Here is a 16,569-nt window from a genome sequence, read left to right as displayed (position 1 = left end):
TCTTATTTCCTTGTGCACTTGGTTATCTTTGACAAATTATCCATTGACCTCAAAACTTTACTGGTAGGACTTTTTTTAAGCCAAAGATGAAAGTATACTCCTACAGAGAATATTTGCCTTTGTTTACTATATCATTTTAAATTCATTCCTTGACATATAACCCAATTTAAAAATGAGCAAAGGATGCAAACAGACATTTCCCCTCCCCCCCAAAAAAAATAGACAATTGGCCAATAAAGACATGAAAAGGCGCTCAACAGCATCAGTTATTAGGGAAATACAAATCAAAACCTCAATGAGATACCACTCCACCCACAGTAGGATAGCTATAATCAAAAAGACAGACAAAAATAAATGTTGATGAGGATGGAGAAACTAGAACCCTCATACATTGCTGGTAGGAATGAAAACTGGTGTAGCTGCTTTGGAAAACAGTTTGGCAGTTCCTCAAAACAAACACAGAATTACCATATGACCCAGCAATTCCATTTGTAGGTAAATGGAGAATGAAAATATATTTCCTATAAAAATGGAAAATACATTTCCACACAAAAACTTGTATGCAAATGTTCATAGCAGCATTATTCGTAATAGCCAAAAAGTGGATATAACCATCAACTAAGGAATGGGAAAACAAAACGTGGTATTAACCATACAATGGAATATTATTCAGCCATTAAAAAGAATGAAGTACTGATTCATGGTAAACATGAATAGTCCTTGAAAAGATTATGCTAAGTGAAATAAGACACAAAAGACATATTGTATGATTTCATTCATATGAAATGCTCAAAATAAGCAAATCATACAGACAAAAGTAGATTAGAGTCTGCCAGGGGTTGAGGGAAAAAGGGGAAATGGGGAATGACTGTTAATGGGTATAAGGTTTTTTTCTGGGGGTAATAAAAATGTTCTGGAATTAAATAGTGATGATGGTTGTACAACTTTATGAACATATGAAAACCCACTGAATTATACACTCTCAAGAGTGAATTTTATGGCATATGAATTATATCTAAAAAATAAAAGATTTTTTTAAAATTCACATCTTGAAATTTTTTTAGACCACCAAGGTGATGTGTACTTCCCTCATGATCTGGTAGTTACGACTGCCCAGGGACAGGTTTTTTTTCCCTTTTGCTTTACTTGGCCTCAAGACAATTTTCCTTGCAGATCCTTGAAGAAGGTTGAGTTTTCATCCTTTCCATGACATCAAAGACCTTTGGGATCCCAGAATTATGGGCAGAAAGTCTCTTGTTAGCTAACCTTGAATGAGCCCTGGGCTGACTTCTAACTATACCTCTGGTCCTACAAATCTACCAAATTCTTATTCAAATCCAATCAAGTTCGCTCAGTTTAGCAAATACCCTCAAAGCAAATAAGACTTAAGGGCTCCTATAGTCTCTCAGATTTTCAGCTTTCTCTTAGATTTTGACATATTAAATCCTAAGTACCTTAAAAATTTTTTTAAATACAGGTATTCTTTTTTTAAATACAGCTATAGTCAGTGTGAAGGTTTTTCCAAATGTCTTAACTATATTCCAAAAGTGCAAATCCAATATTTACTTTTCAAGTTAAAGTTAACTCTAGCGAGTTAGGACAGGATTTGCAAAAACTAAAGACAGCCTAATATAAACCACAATAAAGTAGCTATAGAAGTACTTGTGGGGCTTCCCTGGTGGCGCAGTGGTTGAGAATCTGCCTGCCAATGCAGGGGACACGGGTTCGAGCCCTGGTCTGGGAAGATCCCACATGCCGCGGAGCAACTAGGTCCGTGAGCCACAACTACTGAGCCTGCGCGTCTGGAGCCTGAGCTCCGCAACAACGAGAGGCCGTGACAGTGAGAGGCCCGTGCACCACAATGAAGAGTGGCCCCCGCTCGCCACAACTAGAGAAAGCCCTCGCACAGAAACGAAGATCAAAAATAAATTAATTAATTAATAAAAAAAAAAAGAAGAAGTACTTGTGACCTCGGATGAATACAGTAGATATTTAAGACTTAGATAACATACTCCTGTATACTAAGATGAAAAGTTTACTTTAGAAAAAAATTAAACTTTAATTTGAGTTTTAAAAGAAGCATGGGTGGGTGACCTGTCTCTTAGGTATGGAGGCTCTTTTACAACTAAAGTAAAAGTAAGATTGCAGCAAGGATACACAAAGAGACCAAAGAAAGGACAGCCCAGAAACATATGAACATATGTATGGAAACTTGATATATGATACTTATAGATTACTGAGAGGAAAAACAGAATATTCAATAAACTATGCTGAGAAAAACTGACAACCTATATGAAAAAAAAAAATGAAACTGGATCCCCACTTCACACCACACAAAAATCAATTTCACATGGACTAAGGACACAAATATGAAAGGCAACATTTTAAAGCTTTTAGAAGAAAATATCAGACTATATCTTTATGACCTCAGGGAAGGGAAAGATTTGTTAAACAAGATGTCAAAAGAACAAACCATAAGGAAAAGGCTGACATATTCAACTACATTAAACTACAGAATGGGTCTATCAAAAACCACTATAAAGAAAGTGAAAGACAAGCTACTTACTGGGAAAAAGATATTTGTCACATGCATAATTGACAAGGGATTAGTACCCAGAAAAAAAAATATATATATATATATTTTTTTTTTCTAGAAATCAATTTCAAAAAGACAAAAAAATTAAGAATGGGCAAAAAATATAAACAGCCATCCCACTGAATAGGAACTATGAAAGATTCAACATCATCAGTAATTAAAGAAATGTAAATTAAACCTTACCATTTCTCATCTACCAGATTGTTGAAAAGAAAAAATTCAGATAATTACAAATGTACAAATGTCTCAAATGTTGTTGAGAAAGGGAACAAAGTGAACACTTATACGCTGCTTGTGATAGTATAAACTGGTACAACCACTTTACAAAGCAATTCAGCATTACCTAGCAAAACTGAAGATCCACAACTCTACTCCTAGGCAAAAAACATAGGAAATTCTTGTACATGGACACAGAGAAACACAGATTCGACAGTAATAACAAAACAGCTTTCAATGGCAAAAAGTAAAACTAAATTTAAAAAAAGAAGACTGAAAACACCCTAAATATCCATTAACAGGAGGATGGATAAACAGCTGTTAATTCATATAACAGAATAGCAAAAAAAGCAAATGAACTATAACACAGCAACACAGATGAATCTCATAAATATAATTTGTGCCCCAAAAAAGTCAAGGAGTAAACAAAACTAAACACTACATTACTTATGAATACCTATGTATGTAGTAAAACTCTACAGAAAATCAAGGAACATGGAAAGAGAAAGACACAATCAGGGAGAAAGATATAATTAGGGCTTCAAAAATATTATGTACTATTTCTAATGCATGATATAGGTACCGGGCATTTATTTTATTTTTATTCTCTAAATCTGTAGACGTGTCAAAAGTACTATTCTGCACATATGAAATAATTTTTAACTTAAAAATTAACCAAACACAGTAACAACCTAAATGGGAAAAGAATTTGAATAAGAATAGATACACGTATAACTGAATCACTCTGAAACTATCACAATATTGTTAATCAACTATACTCCAATATAAAATAAAAAGTTAAAAAAATAAATTAAAAAAAATTAAAAATAAAAATTAAGCAAATACATGTTGTGGTAGAAAATATGAAAAATACATAAAACTATAGGAAGAAAATTAAAATTATCAATAACCCCATCATCCTGAAATAACTATAATACTTAAAAGAAATAAATATACTTAAATGGTATGTCTTCTTCTACTCTCTATTTTGTTTTGGTTTGGTTTTGGTTTTGGCCTCGGCCGTGCAGCGTCTTAGTTCCCAGACCAGGGATCGAACCCATGCCCCCTGTAGTGGAAGTGTGGAGTCCTAACCACTGGACCGCCAGGGAATTCACATTTTACTCTCTACTTTTATTTACTCTTTTTTTTTTTTACAGCTTTATTGAGGTATTGACTTACAGTGAATTGCACATATTTAAAATGTGCAATTACATGAGTCAGACATATGTATACAGTGGTGAAAGCATCTTCACAATCAAGAAAACTAATATACCAATGAATACATCCACCATCCCTAAAAGTTTCCTCATACCCCCTTTGAATCCATCCCCCTTTTCTTTCCCTTGCCACTCCCCGCCTCAGGTAACCACTTATCTGTCTTCTGTTACTTTAGCTTGCAGTTTCTAGAATTTTTTCAGGTATAGTCTGGGCATAATTTATTCATATGTTTCACTTTAGTACATACTGCCACCAATTTACACTTTTACCAGCAGAGTACAAGAGTTCCAGTTGTTCCACATCCTTAACAACACTTGATTGTTTGCCTTTTCCATTTTTAGCCATTCTTTTCATACCCTAAGGAACATACACATAAAACTACTGCCTGAACAACAACAAAAATTAAACTCTCAATGAAGACTGGAGTGAAACTCATAAAGAACTTTTCATCTAAGAGCATTTTCCCTTAAATGCATAATAATAATTGAAGCAAAGGCCCTAACTGATGTATGCCTCATGAATTCTGATTTAGCCAAAATGTCTGATACCTACATAAGATTTTTAGAAGAGTCATTGAGATACACACTAGAAAAATCACATGACAAAAGTAAGTTGGAAGTATCCAAGTACTGGAACTCAGGTGAAACACAATCCAACAGTTTGTTAAAGTGTGACTTTGACACTGATAAAAACACCTGAACCCAATAGACCAAAATACCACTAAAATAGTGTTCATAATTTGAATTGGGGAGATTAAACACTTATAGTTTTGTCAATATGCGCAGCAACTTGCAGTCAGCTTCCCATGCTGGGTGATGCACTTTAACATAAAAGTATTCTATTGGCCTTATATTCTTTCCAATCTGACTATAAACTCCCCTATCACTCTACCACCCTATCACTCCTCCTTCAAATCTTTGTGTCTCAAAATAAGGATTCTACACTGACTATCTTTATTTCTTCATCCTCTATTTACTCCTCAAAGTCCTTCAAATTTGGCTTCCAACCTTATCATTTTACTTAAATTATGTTTGTTGAGTTCAATGACATACTCCTAACTACCAAAACCAACAGGCACTTTATCAGCCCCAATCTTCCTGATTCCTCTGATTCATTTGACCCTAAAACAGATTTCTATCCTTATGAAAACTCTTCCGTCTCCTGGCTTCTAGGACACCATTGTCTATTAGTTTGCTTCCTTCTTTCCTGAATGTTCTGCCTTGGTCTCCTTGGCTGTCTCTACCCATCATTTAAGTCCTGCTGTTTTCCATCCTTGGTCTTCCTCTACTTACTGGAATGTTTTCTTCCACTCTCACAAGATTAACTATCACAAATCCATGGGTGGTTCCAACATTCACAACTCTGATCCTGACTTCAGAAAATCCCGCTACCAACATATCTAACTGCCAACTAGGCAGCTCAGCCAGATGTCCTACAAGAATCACAAACTCATTTTTTCTCAACCTGAATTAGCCCCTCAATTTGTTAGTTTTATTTGTGAATACACAATTATAACTCAAGTGGAGCCAATAAAATACAAGAGGAACTTAAAATTGTTTCTTCTTCAAGGGTTAAAAAAAAAAGCAAATTTTTATGAAGGCTTTTTCTTCCAGTTATGAAGACACTCAAAGTCATTAGCAAAAACCACAAAATACAAAATATATGATAAAAAACCAAACCTCCTCGAATCCCAGCTCTCAGAGGCAAGCAATATAAATCTCTCCTTCCAGAAAGAGCAATTTTTAGCCATGGTAAAGTTCCATATGGAAATATTAAATTGGTAAGTAGGCGGTGGTGTTGCTATTAACTCTTAATATTTCCAGGCTATTTATAACAGTATCAGTCCGGGAAAACACCTCTATTAACTGCCTACCTGGAGTGAGAATCAGTATATTTTAAATACGAAAGCAATCCTTTTACCTGCTGTATTTTAAGCACTCTAAAGGAATCAATGTTTTTGGCTTGGCATCTATCTTGCCTATACCTGCACGTCCACCTGTGTGCGACATACCCACGATTCACGCACAGTACTTCCTTGATTTAAAGAAAACCATAGTAAAAAAAGAAGAAGGAAAAAAAAATTGGAGGAGATAGATACAAACCGAATCTAAAAACCTAGCTGAGTAGATAATTCATGTTTTGCAAAAACCAAAACAAAGTGATGTTTACCAGCCCTTCGCCGCTTCAAAAAGTTTCAGAAACTTCAGAGATAAAAACCATCCGCTAACCGGTTCTCATCAGACTCTCCAGGCAAAGGAAATGCGTTCGCTTTCTTCTTAACCCAGAGGCCAGAGCCCACCTGGGGCCGACGGTCGCAAGCGCGCGCCCAGGGCAGGGAGCACGGCGCGCGGCCGGCCCCGCCGGGGCTGGGGTCTCCCCTCCGTCCGGCCCGCGGGTCCCAACGAGCCGACCGGTGAGCCCAGCGGACCTACAGCCCACCGTGCTCCCACAAAACGAGTCCCTGCCCTCCCGGCCTCGGAAATCGCGGCTGTCGAGGGGCCCCAAACCTCCCTCAGGCCTCCGGAGAGCAGGCGTCGCTGAGGAGACTCGGCCCCGCGAGGCTGGGGGCGACGAGGCTACTCTGCCGTCCGCGAGTCCCACCGGGAGGGTAGGGAAGCAGCCGCTCGAGGCCCGCGCCACGCTGCTCGCCCAGGGAAGCACCCGCGACCCCACACCTGAGCCCCCCACCCCCCGTCCCCCTCCCCCGCCGTGTCCCCGGGATCTCCACGCGCCGCTCTCGGGGAGCCCCCGCCTCACACCGCGCTGAGGTGGCCAGTTACCTGCTCGAGGCAGTGAGCGTTCTGGCGTTGCCGCCCGCGGGAACAGCGATCCGGTCACCTCGCGCGGCCGCGCCCCGAGGCCCCGCACCCTCTCCAGGTTTCCCCCCGCCCCGCCCTCCCCAGGTCCGCCCCGCCCCGCCCTCCCCAGGTCCGCCCCGCCCCGCCCTCCCCAGGTCCGCCCCGCCCTCCCCAGGTCCGCCCCGCCCTCCCCAGGTCCGCCCCGCCCTCCCCAGGTCCGCCCCGCCCTCCCCAGGTCCGCCCCGCCCGTCGGGAGGTGCAAGCCGAGGGGCGGGACGGGGAGGGGCCGTCCGTCAGTGTACCTGAGCGCCAGGCGCCTGCGCCCTCGGCTCCTCCCCTCCTCGCCTCTCCCAGCCGCGATTCTCGGGTGCTCCCTCTGGAAAGGAATAAAATGAAGCCAGGCAGAGTTTGGAGTGTGTTGAGGGGTCAGACGGGAGATAAAAGATAGAGAGGGGTATAGTGGGAAAGCAGCTGACCTGATGAACCTCCTTGAATAGGGAAGGAAGGAGCAGTTTCTCTTGCCAGAAGATATTTCTGCACGCAGAGAAACTTCTTGGAAGCAGAGAAACTTTTCTTAGTTGTGTTACTGGTCTTTAGTGTTTACATCCTAATTATAAAGTCTTTGAGAATCAGCTCGCAACTCTTCACTGTTGTGACTTTACATTTCCTACTGCTTTGCTAGCAGCAGGTACGTTGGAAGGAATCCCAAAGGTATCCGCTACCTGCCCCACCCCCATTCTATGCTGGAATCCCCTCTGGCACCCTGGCAAGGAGCTGACTGGCCCTTTTTTGCCTTCGTTGCTGGAAATCTCAACACTGTACTTGGAAAGCTGTTGAGTGAATTCCTAGGTTATCTGTTGATGAATGGCTAAGCTTTTGAGAGGCTGCTGGATTGTAAATTGAAGGTGATAATTTTCTTCCTGGAGAGTAGTCTTTCCCAAAATGGGTTCTGTTAATCTCCAGGCCCTAGATGCTGCAGTGGGAGTTGGGATGGTTGGGAGGTGGAGAGGAGGCCTAGATCCTGAGAACAAATTAATCTGGGGAAAGAGGCACAATATAGTTACTCCTTGAGTTGACAAGGCATTCAAGGCCTAAGAACTGTGTTTTACTTTGTATCATCCTGTATTTCTCAAATTTACTGGACCTGAGGAGTGACAGAATATGCCACCCCAAAATATGCCACTTTGGCATAAAGATTATTTTGAGTTAAAGGCACTTGAGAATCAGATGGAAGAAGGACCTCTGATCTTCCTTTTTCTTCCGAAAAGCAGGAGATGGAACTCCCAAGTGAACGATGTCCTCCCGCTACCCTGAGGAAAGAAACAGTCTTATCACCAGAGATGGGAGTCAAGGATGAGGGAAATCTATACAAACAAACCTTGTTAAACTAACCCTTATCTTCATAGCCACTTCTCCACTATTAACTGCCCTAGCTCAAGCCCCTTTGTTTTGTCCCATTTTCACTACTTACTACTTTGTCCAACTTAGTATGTGCTCAGCTCTAACTGCTTCTTTGGTCTTCATTGTCTTGTGGGTGCTCCCATGTACATGTAAAAAATCTTTATGTGTTGCTGCTGTTAATCTGTCTATGTCAATTTAATTCTCAGTTCCAGGCAGAACCCCTAAGAGGGTAAAGTTTTTGCCTCTCCTCCAGACCATACAACTCTCTTCTTGAGAAATGCCAGTTACCATCCTGGGGCCTTAATGTTTCAACTAACACACTTTGATAAACACTGCTTTAAGTCCTAATATATTCACCTTCAATAATTTTTCACTCTATTACAAATGTTTGCAAAGTTCTGTACTGTTTACACAGAGCTTTCACATGAGTCATCTCATTTAAGCCTCACAATTGTGATGTTGTTCTTATCCTCATTTTACAGTTGAAAATATTGAGGGTCAAACAAACAGTGGTTACCCAAGTATAGAATCAAGATTGACTCTGGACTTAAGACTCCAAGGCTTTAAAAATATATATTATATAAAGTATGTAGATAATGTACTTTATTTAAGGGTCAAATGACTCTGTGTGATATATATATATGTTACCAAGTCCAAGCTTGCTCTGCTCGCCACACGACAGGCCAATAAATCGGAGATAAGGTGTTGAGACAAGGAATACGACTTTATTCGGAAAGCCCGCAGACCAAGAAGATGGCGGTCTAAAGTCTCAAAATAACCATCTTACTGGGGTTTGGATACCAGTTTCTTTTATAGCACAGAGAGGGGAAGGAGATGAGGAAGTAAAGTAAAAGGGCCATAAGTTTTGCAAATATCCCCTGGAATGGCCAGCCTCGGGGAAGGGATGTGTTAATTTCTTCTTTCCTGTAGCCATCCACAGGTGGACAGGTTCCGGATGTTTCCCTCAGGCAGAAGGGCAGGGTTCCCCTAGGCAGGCCATTATGTATAGACAGTATACTTTTAGTGAACAAAAGCAGTGGAATGCAAAGGTTAAAGTAAAAGAAACAGATCCAACATGTAGTCCGATTTAGCTCTTCCCTGTTACACACATATATATATATATATATATATACTTTCTCTCTCTCTCTCTCATTGACCCTTAAGTACAGCACATCCTTGGTTAGCAACCTCTAGATTCCTGTATTATTTCTCCAGGGCAAGGACCTTTACCTATCTTTTACTCCCTGCAGCACCTGACATCATAGTGTAGGGCACAAAAGTGTCACTCAGATGTGCTGGAGGAACAGAGTGAATGAACGCTCAGTAGTCCTTATTGAACTGGACCGGGTGCTTGGTTCCCTGACTGAACAGCCTTAACAACCTCCTCACTGATGCAGAAGTCCCCAAACAAGAGCTTCCCAATTGTTCCTAATTTTCTTCCATCTAAAAAGGCTTCTTGGACTGCCCTGGTGGAGCAGTGGTTAAGAATCTGCCTGCCAATGCAGGGGACACGGGTTCGAGCCCTGGTCCGGGAAGATCCCACATGCCGCGGAGCAACTAAGTCCGTGTGCCACAACTACCGAGCCTGCGCTCTAGAGCCCGTGAGCCACAACTACTGAGCCCGTGTGCCACAACTACTGAAGCGCACGCACGTCGAGCCCGTGCTCCGCAACAAAGAGAAGCCACTGCGATGAGAAGCCCGCGGCACCGCATCGAAGAGTACCCCTGCTCGCCGCAACTAGAGAAAGCACACGCGCAGCAACGAAGACCCAACGCAGCCAAAAATAAATAAATAAATTTATAAAAAAAAAGAATCCGACAAAAAGGAGCCCATAAATAAATAAATAAATATTTAAAAAATAAAAAGGCTTCTTAGAAGAATCTACTCTGCTGACAGATATAGTTCTTTGAAAACAATGAAACCACTTCCTTTGTTTTCTTCGAAATGTCCCTCCTTCCTGTTCCACGTTCAGAGGCAAGGCTACATTGATACGAATGGAGGATATTGTACACCTTTCTTTGTGCCCTTGTGTTCCCTCTTCCCATAGAATGATGGTTGTTGCAACATTCTGAGTGGGTTTTTGTTTGTTCATTGTTTGTTTTTTAATGTTAAACATTAGTGTTTTTAATGTTTAGTGTCATTACTTGAGGCAGATCTAAGGAGAAAAAGAAATTTGGGTTGATGTGGGTAACACTGCTGCTTAGATTTTGCTGTGTGTATTATTTCATTTGATGGAGACAAATCACTTAATCCCTGTCCTAATCCCTTTTCATTCTTCCCTCATTTAGTACAGTTTGTAAATGCTTTGTGACTTATCCAGCCCTACCTCTCCAGCCTCCCCTGCAACTACCCACCACCACACATTTTTGACCTTCTGAATTAATTGCAATTCCCAAAGGTGCCAAATTTGCACTACTGTTCTCTTTACCTCCATTTTATGCATATCAACTGGCAAGTTCATGTTCATTCAGCTGCAGTATCACCTCTTCTGGAAGATGAAACTCCACAACACCCAGCCGAAAGTGAATGAGGTGCCCTTCCTCAGCATTCCTGCCATAATCCACCCATATCTCCATCATGGCACCTACTCAATAACTGCGATTATTGGCTTTTTTTCCCTCTTTCTACTAAACTCATTCCATGTGAGTTACCAATAAACAGGAATTATGACTTCCACCTGTTCTCTGAGCACATACCATAGCCCCTGACATGTAGCTGCACTCAAATATTTGTTGAATGAACGAAAAACAAATCTTTAAAAGAATACGAATTCCTAGAGTGCTTGTGAAATAATTTTACAAATATATATGGTCATATGAACACAGTGGGTGTGGCATACCGATTTTGGCTTCCCTCCAAATGATTTCCTTCTCATTTTCTGGCTTAGAAAAACAGAACAGCAGAAGCCTAGCCTATATATAGTCATTCATTCATTCATTTATTCACTTGTTCAACAAAATTTTTGAGTGCCTGTAGTATATCAAGCACCTGCTCAGAGAGAAAGTGACATTTCAACAGAGTCATGGATGCCCACCAAACCTTAATTCCTTTTTCCGGCCTCAAAGCTAAACTACATTGTCCATTCGCCTTGTATCTAGGTAAAGCTGTGTGACCAGTTCTCATCAGTGGAATATGAGCATGAGTAGCGTTTCACTTCTGGACCTATGCAATTAAAAACTTGGAGTCTCTCTCCCTCTTCCCATCCCTTGACCACCTTGGACCATTGCTAAACCATGTTAACCATTGCTAAAGCTAAGAATGCAACCAGATGGAAGATGTCCTGGTTTCTGATTGACTCCAACCACCACCCACTACCCACTAATCTTGGTTGGATTGTGTTGTGAATGAAAAACAAACTTTTTTGTGTAAACTACTAATACTGGGGCATTTTTTTCCCCAACAGCTAGCTTTACTTACCTTGATTAACATTGCCGTAAATGATGACATAGAGATTACACAAAACGCTAGAAAACATCTTCTTCTGCTCTAGGCATTGCATGGGAAACATGAAATACGAAAATTGATCAGAGAAGGTATTAAGGTCATAGAGACTTTAAGTTTGTCCCAAATGGATAACGAAAAATCTTTATGGATACGCAGCTCTTTTCTCTCTCTCTGATGGCCACCCGATCCAAATGCTGACATCCTGACATGAAAACAAGCATGGCGTCACCATCACATCATCATCATCTTTATCAGCCCTTGTCAGTCACTTTCATGCACTCTGAAGGGTTTCCCTGTGAGCCTCAGGAAATTCAGTGTTACTCAGAGTATGTACTAAGGAGTGATGGAAGATAGGAATACAAAGATAGGCTCTGAAAGCTCTTGAATATCTTACCAAGGAGACTGTATATTAATCTACAGGACACATAGTTGAATAAACTAGGGACTATTTGTGGTGGGATGAGTTTTTTTCTTTTTTTCTCCTTTACTTCCCAGTTTCTCCCATAATTCTGTGAGATCTTATTCCTATATCAATAATATCTAGTGGTTCTGCTCCCCTGATTGAAGCCCTCTGGTTCACCATGCATGTGCTTGGCTGCCCAACAGGAGGATTATGTGAATTGGACCTTTTTTTCCTTCCATTATTAAAGGCAAAGTGCTGGGGTTATATGTAGGAACTACGGAAATCTGGGCAAAAAATTACACCATGGTAGAGGTCTCCCCAGAAAGGTGGTTACTTGCCCACTGGTTTCATAGTGTGAATTTATCATAGTATGGAAACTGACTTTCAGCTTTTCAAGCTCAGAAACTTGTTTCTCTTCCCCTGCAGCTTACTAAGTTAAACTCTGTTAAAGAAGAAGATTCAGCCAGGCTCACTAGAGGTTGAACTAGACAATAGGGCCTATTAATATTAATAGGGCCTGTCTATTAAAATAACATAAGAAATAGAATTATTTTAGGTCCCAGACATCTGTATCTAAAGGTGAAAATACTACACCCTGCAGAAACAGCCATACAGGAAGCTAAATGATAATCAGAAGGTTGTCTGGGGAGGGATATGGAAGCAAAATTAGAAGAGTTAGGAGGAATATTGATTGATTAATAGCATCAAGTTATGATCGCCATCATCAATACCACAGAACAGAGTGGTCTGTCACAGTTGCAGATAAGCTGTGTGATTCCACTCACCAAGTGTACAGTCAGAGTCACAGGCCTTCTTCTCTGTAGTAGATTACAGTACTGGCTTCAGCCCTCACTGTATCCATACTCTTTGCCATGACTTTGAAGTTCCTTCCACTCAAGGAGTGGAATATATTTCCCTACCCCTTGATTATAGGTTCAGCCATGTCACTTGCTTTGACCAATAAAATGAGATGGAATAGTGTTCAAGTTCTGAGCCTAGGCCTAAAGAGGCCTCAGATGTTTCTGCTTGCCTTCTTGTGCTTCTGCCAATGCTGTGAGAAGATTTTGCCTGGGCCAGCCAGCTGGTCCAAGGAGGATGAGGGACACAGAGCATCCCAGATAAGCCCAGACTAGAGGAGCTAATCCCTAGCTGACAAGCAGACAGGTGAGAAATAATAGATGATTGTCATTTTATATTATGGCATTTGGGGACTATTTGTTACACAGCAATAATTGCCTGACATACCTTCCAGCCATGATTTTCTGGGATGGGGTGGAGGAGGTGCTCTTACCCTACTGTGGCCCCAGAGTTCCAGACCAGCATGCCCAGGATTCCCCTCCCAAGTCACTTGGGGTCACCAACTGGACCAATGGTAAGTCAGAGGATTCAGTTTCCCAGCCTCAGTAAAATCCTGTTTGACTTTTTCTGTTCTTCCGGTTAGATGTAAAATCTAAATATTTGCCACAGCAGAGGAGAGAAAGATTTTTAACTCTTCAGAAGGCTACTTCTGAATATTAATGGTTGTTTACAAATGCAACTCAAAATCATTATTTGAAATAAAATTGAAAACCTATCATTTGTGAGTTTTGCTTTCATCAGAGTTTTAGGAAAACTCATACGCCCAGCAAAATCCCCAGGCAGCTTAGAATGCCAAGACTTTCTTCCCCTCTCTTTAAATCCACTCCAAGTCCATAAGGAGACTTCATGAATAAACGTGGTTGGCAGAGGAACCATATTTTTATGATAATTGCCTCTCAATCTGTTAGTTTGAAATATGCATTAGTCTTTATACGAATTAGTAATGTGTGTGTGTGTGGGGGGGTCTCAAAACACTTTACAATCCCATTTTTTCAGACATTCCTTCCTTCCCCACTACTCCCTGCCTTTCACTAGCCTCTCCCACCCTGCTAGTTTATGATGGGACTGAAAATGTTGGGATATTTTTTGAGGAAATGTGGGAGGTTGGCAATCCATTTCCTACTTGACGTGGGTTTCACTTACCAGAAGGAGAAACAACAACAGCAATGCAAGCGCACTTCCAGCACAGCTGGACGGCAGCACCGTGCACTGGCTTTTAAAGAGCTATCCTATCACCCCGCGAGGTGACAGCACTCAGGGGACAGAACAGGGTCTGTGAAGGCCAGTGAAGCATACCCTTCCATTCCTCAAAAACATCCCCTCAGGAAACAACTTGGCGTTTCCTGCAAAACATGAACTTGCTTGGCAGTCTGACCAACTTATCGCCCCTGTTCATCACATACAGCCTGTCTGATTAATAACAATAACTAGTCCAAGAACAGAGTGACTACAACTTCAATAGGAAAGGGGGAAACAGGAGATAAACAGTGCCCTCGCCAAACAAACACATGTGCACACAGGCTCACACCCCCCCAAACATAGAAAGTCACTTTCAAAATGTCGAGAAATACAAAATGACTCAGTCAAAACCACTTTACGTTACTGGAAACAAGGTTGAAAATTACTTCTCATCTCCCATCCAAATATGTTTGGAATGATAACAGCTGCCATTCTTCATTGACTTATCATGTGCCAAGCACTGTGCTAATGGTTCATATACATACACTTTTTTTAATTCTTGCAAAAACCCTGCAGAGAAGATATCTAAACTTTACAGATAAGTAGCCTTTCCAAGATCACAAAGAAGTGATCAAGGAGCCAGGATTTAACCCAAGGTTGTGTGTGATGCTAAAAGTCAAGCTTATTTTATGAAATCACAGGCTTGATTGGTAAACTGTGAAGCCCAGACGTAGTTGTTTTCACATAAACCCAAGCCATCCCTCAAGGCCCATGGAAATTACCACCTCATCTATAAATACTTGACTTGTTCTAGACAAAGCTCTGATGGTTATAAGTAACAGAAATCCACTCAAATTCATTCAACTGAAAGTGGATGGGATCCTAGTCCCAGCCCTATCCTGGTAAGGGAACAATGGAAACATAAAGGAATTCAGGATCTGAACAAGTGGACCTCAGAAAGGTCAGGAGGTGAAGCAGCCCAACACCCCTCAGCCCCCCGCCTCAAGGAGATTGCTTCTCTCTCACACCTACACATCCTGTCCAGCTTCTCTGAGTCTCCAGTCCCTCAAAGCTTCAGTGTGCACACAATTCCACAATGACTTCCTTGTTGGCAAATCTACCAGGTCTTTGAGCTCAGGGCCTACCACCTAAGACAAGTAACTGCTTCTCCTTTTCCAGATTCCTGGGAGAGGAATCTGATGGTCTCAGCTCATATTTTCCAGCCAGTTTCCACACAAGGCACAGGTTATTGGCTGGTCTCTGGTTGGGCATCCCTGGGTCAAATGTTCACCCTGGTCTAGTCATAGCTGGCTGAGGAAGGGAGGACCACGTGATCTGGGACTGTACCTTCTGGTAGGGAAGCACCCTGAAATCCCGTAAATGCTCGGGTCTTCTTCACTCCCTTTTTCTTTATAAGGCTGGTTTACACACCTGGTTTAGCACTTAATTTTAAATAGCCTCCTGATGCTCTCCAATTGCCTTCTATTGCCTTCTATTTATTTTCTAGGTTTCTAGAGAACCACATCTTATCATCATTATATCTGCAACACCTAGCAGAGTGCTAAGAACACAGTGGACACTTAAAAATGATTTGTTTTATTAGAGTTCATTGTGGGGTAGAACAATGCAGATGATCAAGAAGAATTCCTTTATTCCTTCCTTTGCCCCAAAAAGATCACTGGAATTAGAAAGAGAGTATCAAATATGATCCCAAGTCTTTCACCTCACTGGCTTAGCTACAGCATATGCAGAGAAGGAAATGAATTTGACACTAGTACACAAACTCCAAATCTCCTTCCAAATCTTGCTCAAAGAGGTATCTAGGCCAATAGCTCTCAACCTGGAGTAATGCTCCCATGAACTATATCCTTGCTCTGATGCCATCCTCTTATCACCCATTCAGAGAAGTCTACTAGAATTAAAATGAGTGACTCTTACACTATTATAGTGGTAAGCTTGATTCTGCTCTGCTTTGCAAAAAAAATTAGTTTCAAAACTTAAGTATTAAATTACTAGTAACTAATTATTAGTAAACATTTTACAATTGGTATTGTGATTGAGAGTGGTTAATATAAGACATTCTGCTGCCCACAGCTGAGATGACACTAATTCTATCAATAAGAGTGTTTTCTGCCCTTAATAACAGAAAACCCAACTTGAAGAGTCATAAACATAAGGAAACGTATTAGCTGGTGTGGTGGCTTAAATCATGCTCGTAATTCTTTGAAATTCCTCTCATCAAGGTTGGGATCTATGTCCTCTCCCCTATGTCTAGGGTAACCATAGTGACTGATTGACCAAGAGACTACAGTGGAAATGACAGAATGTGGAGATAACAGAATATGACAACCAAGGCTAGGTCATAAAAGCAATACAATTTCTGCTTGGTTCTCTCTATTCGCTTACTCTTGGAAACCAGCCACCATGATTTGAGGAAGCCCAAGCAGTTTGTGGA

General features: G+C 41.2%; 1 protein-coding gene across 2 annotated transcripts in view; it reads right to left on the bottom strand.

The window, feature by feature from the left end:
• Positions 1 to 6,887, bottom strand: part of TC2N (tandem C2 domains, nuclear) — a 43,962-nt gene extending 37,075 nt beyond the window's left edge. Inside the window, exon 1 of one of the 2 annotated variants that reach the window (XM_068555031.1) lies at positions 6,811 to 6,887. The gene's annotated coding sequence lies outside the window, so the exon portion shown is untranslated. Of the gene's footprint in view, positions 1 to 6,199; positions 6,282 to 6,810 lie in introns of those variants that run through there. The other variant, XM_068555109.1, reaches the window with a different exon arrangement.
• Positions 6,888 to 16,569: the final 9,682 nt, after the last annotated feature.

The sequence above is a fragment of the Eschrichtius robustus genome, chromosome 1, assembly GCF_028021215.1.
Source record: "Eschrichtius robustus isolate mEscRob2 chromosome 1, mEscRob2.pri, whole genome shotgun sequence".
Lineage (NCBI taxonomy): Eukaryota > Metazoa > Chordata > Mammalia > Artiodactyla > Eschrichtiidae > Eschrichtius > Eschrichtius robustus.
This window is presented reverse-complemented; position numbering and strand designations above follow the sequence as displayed.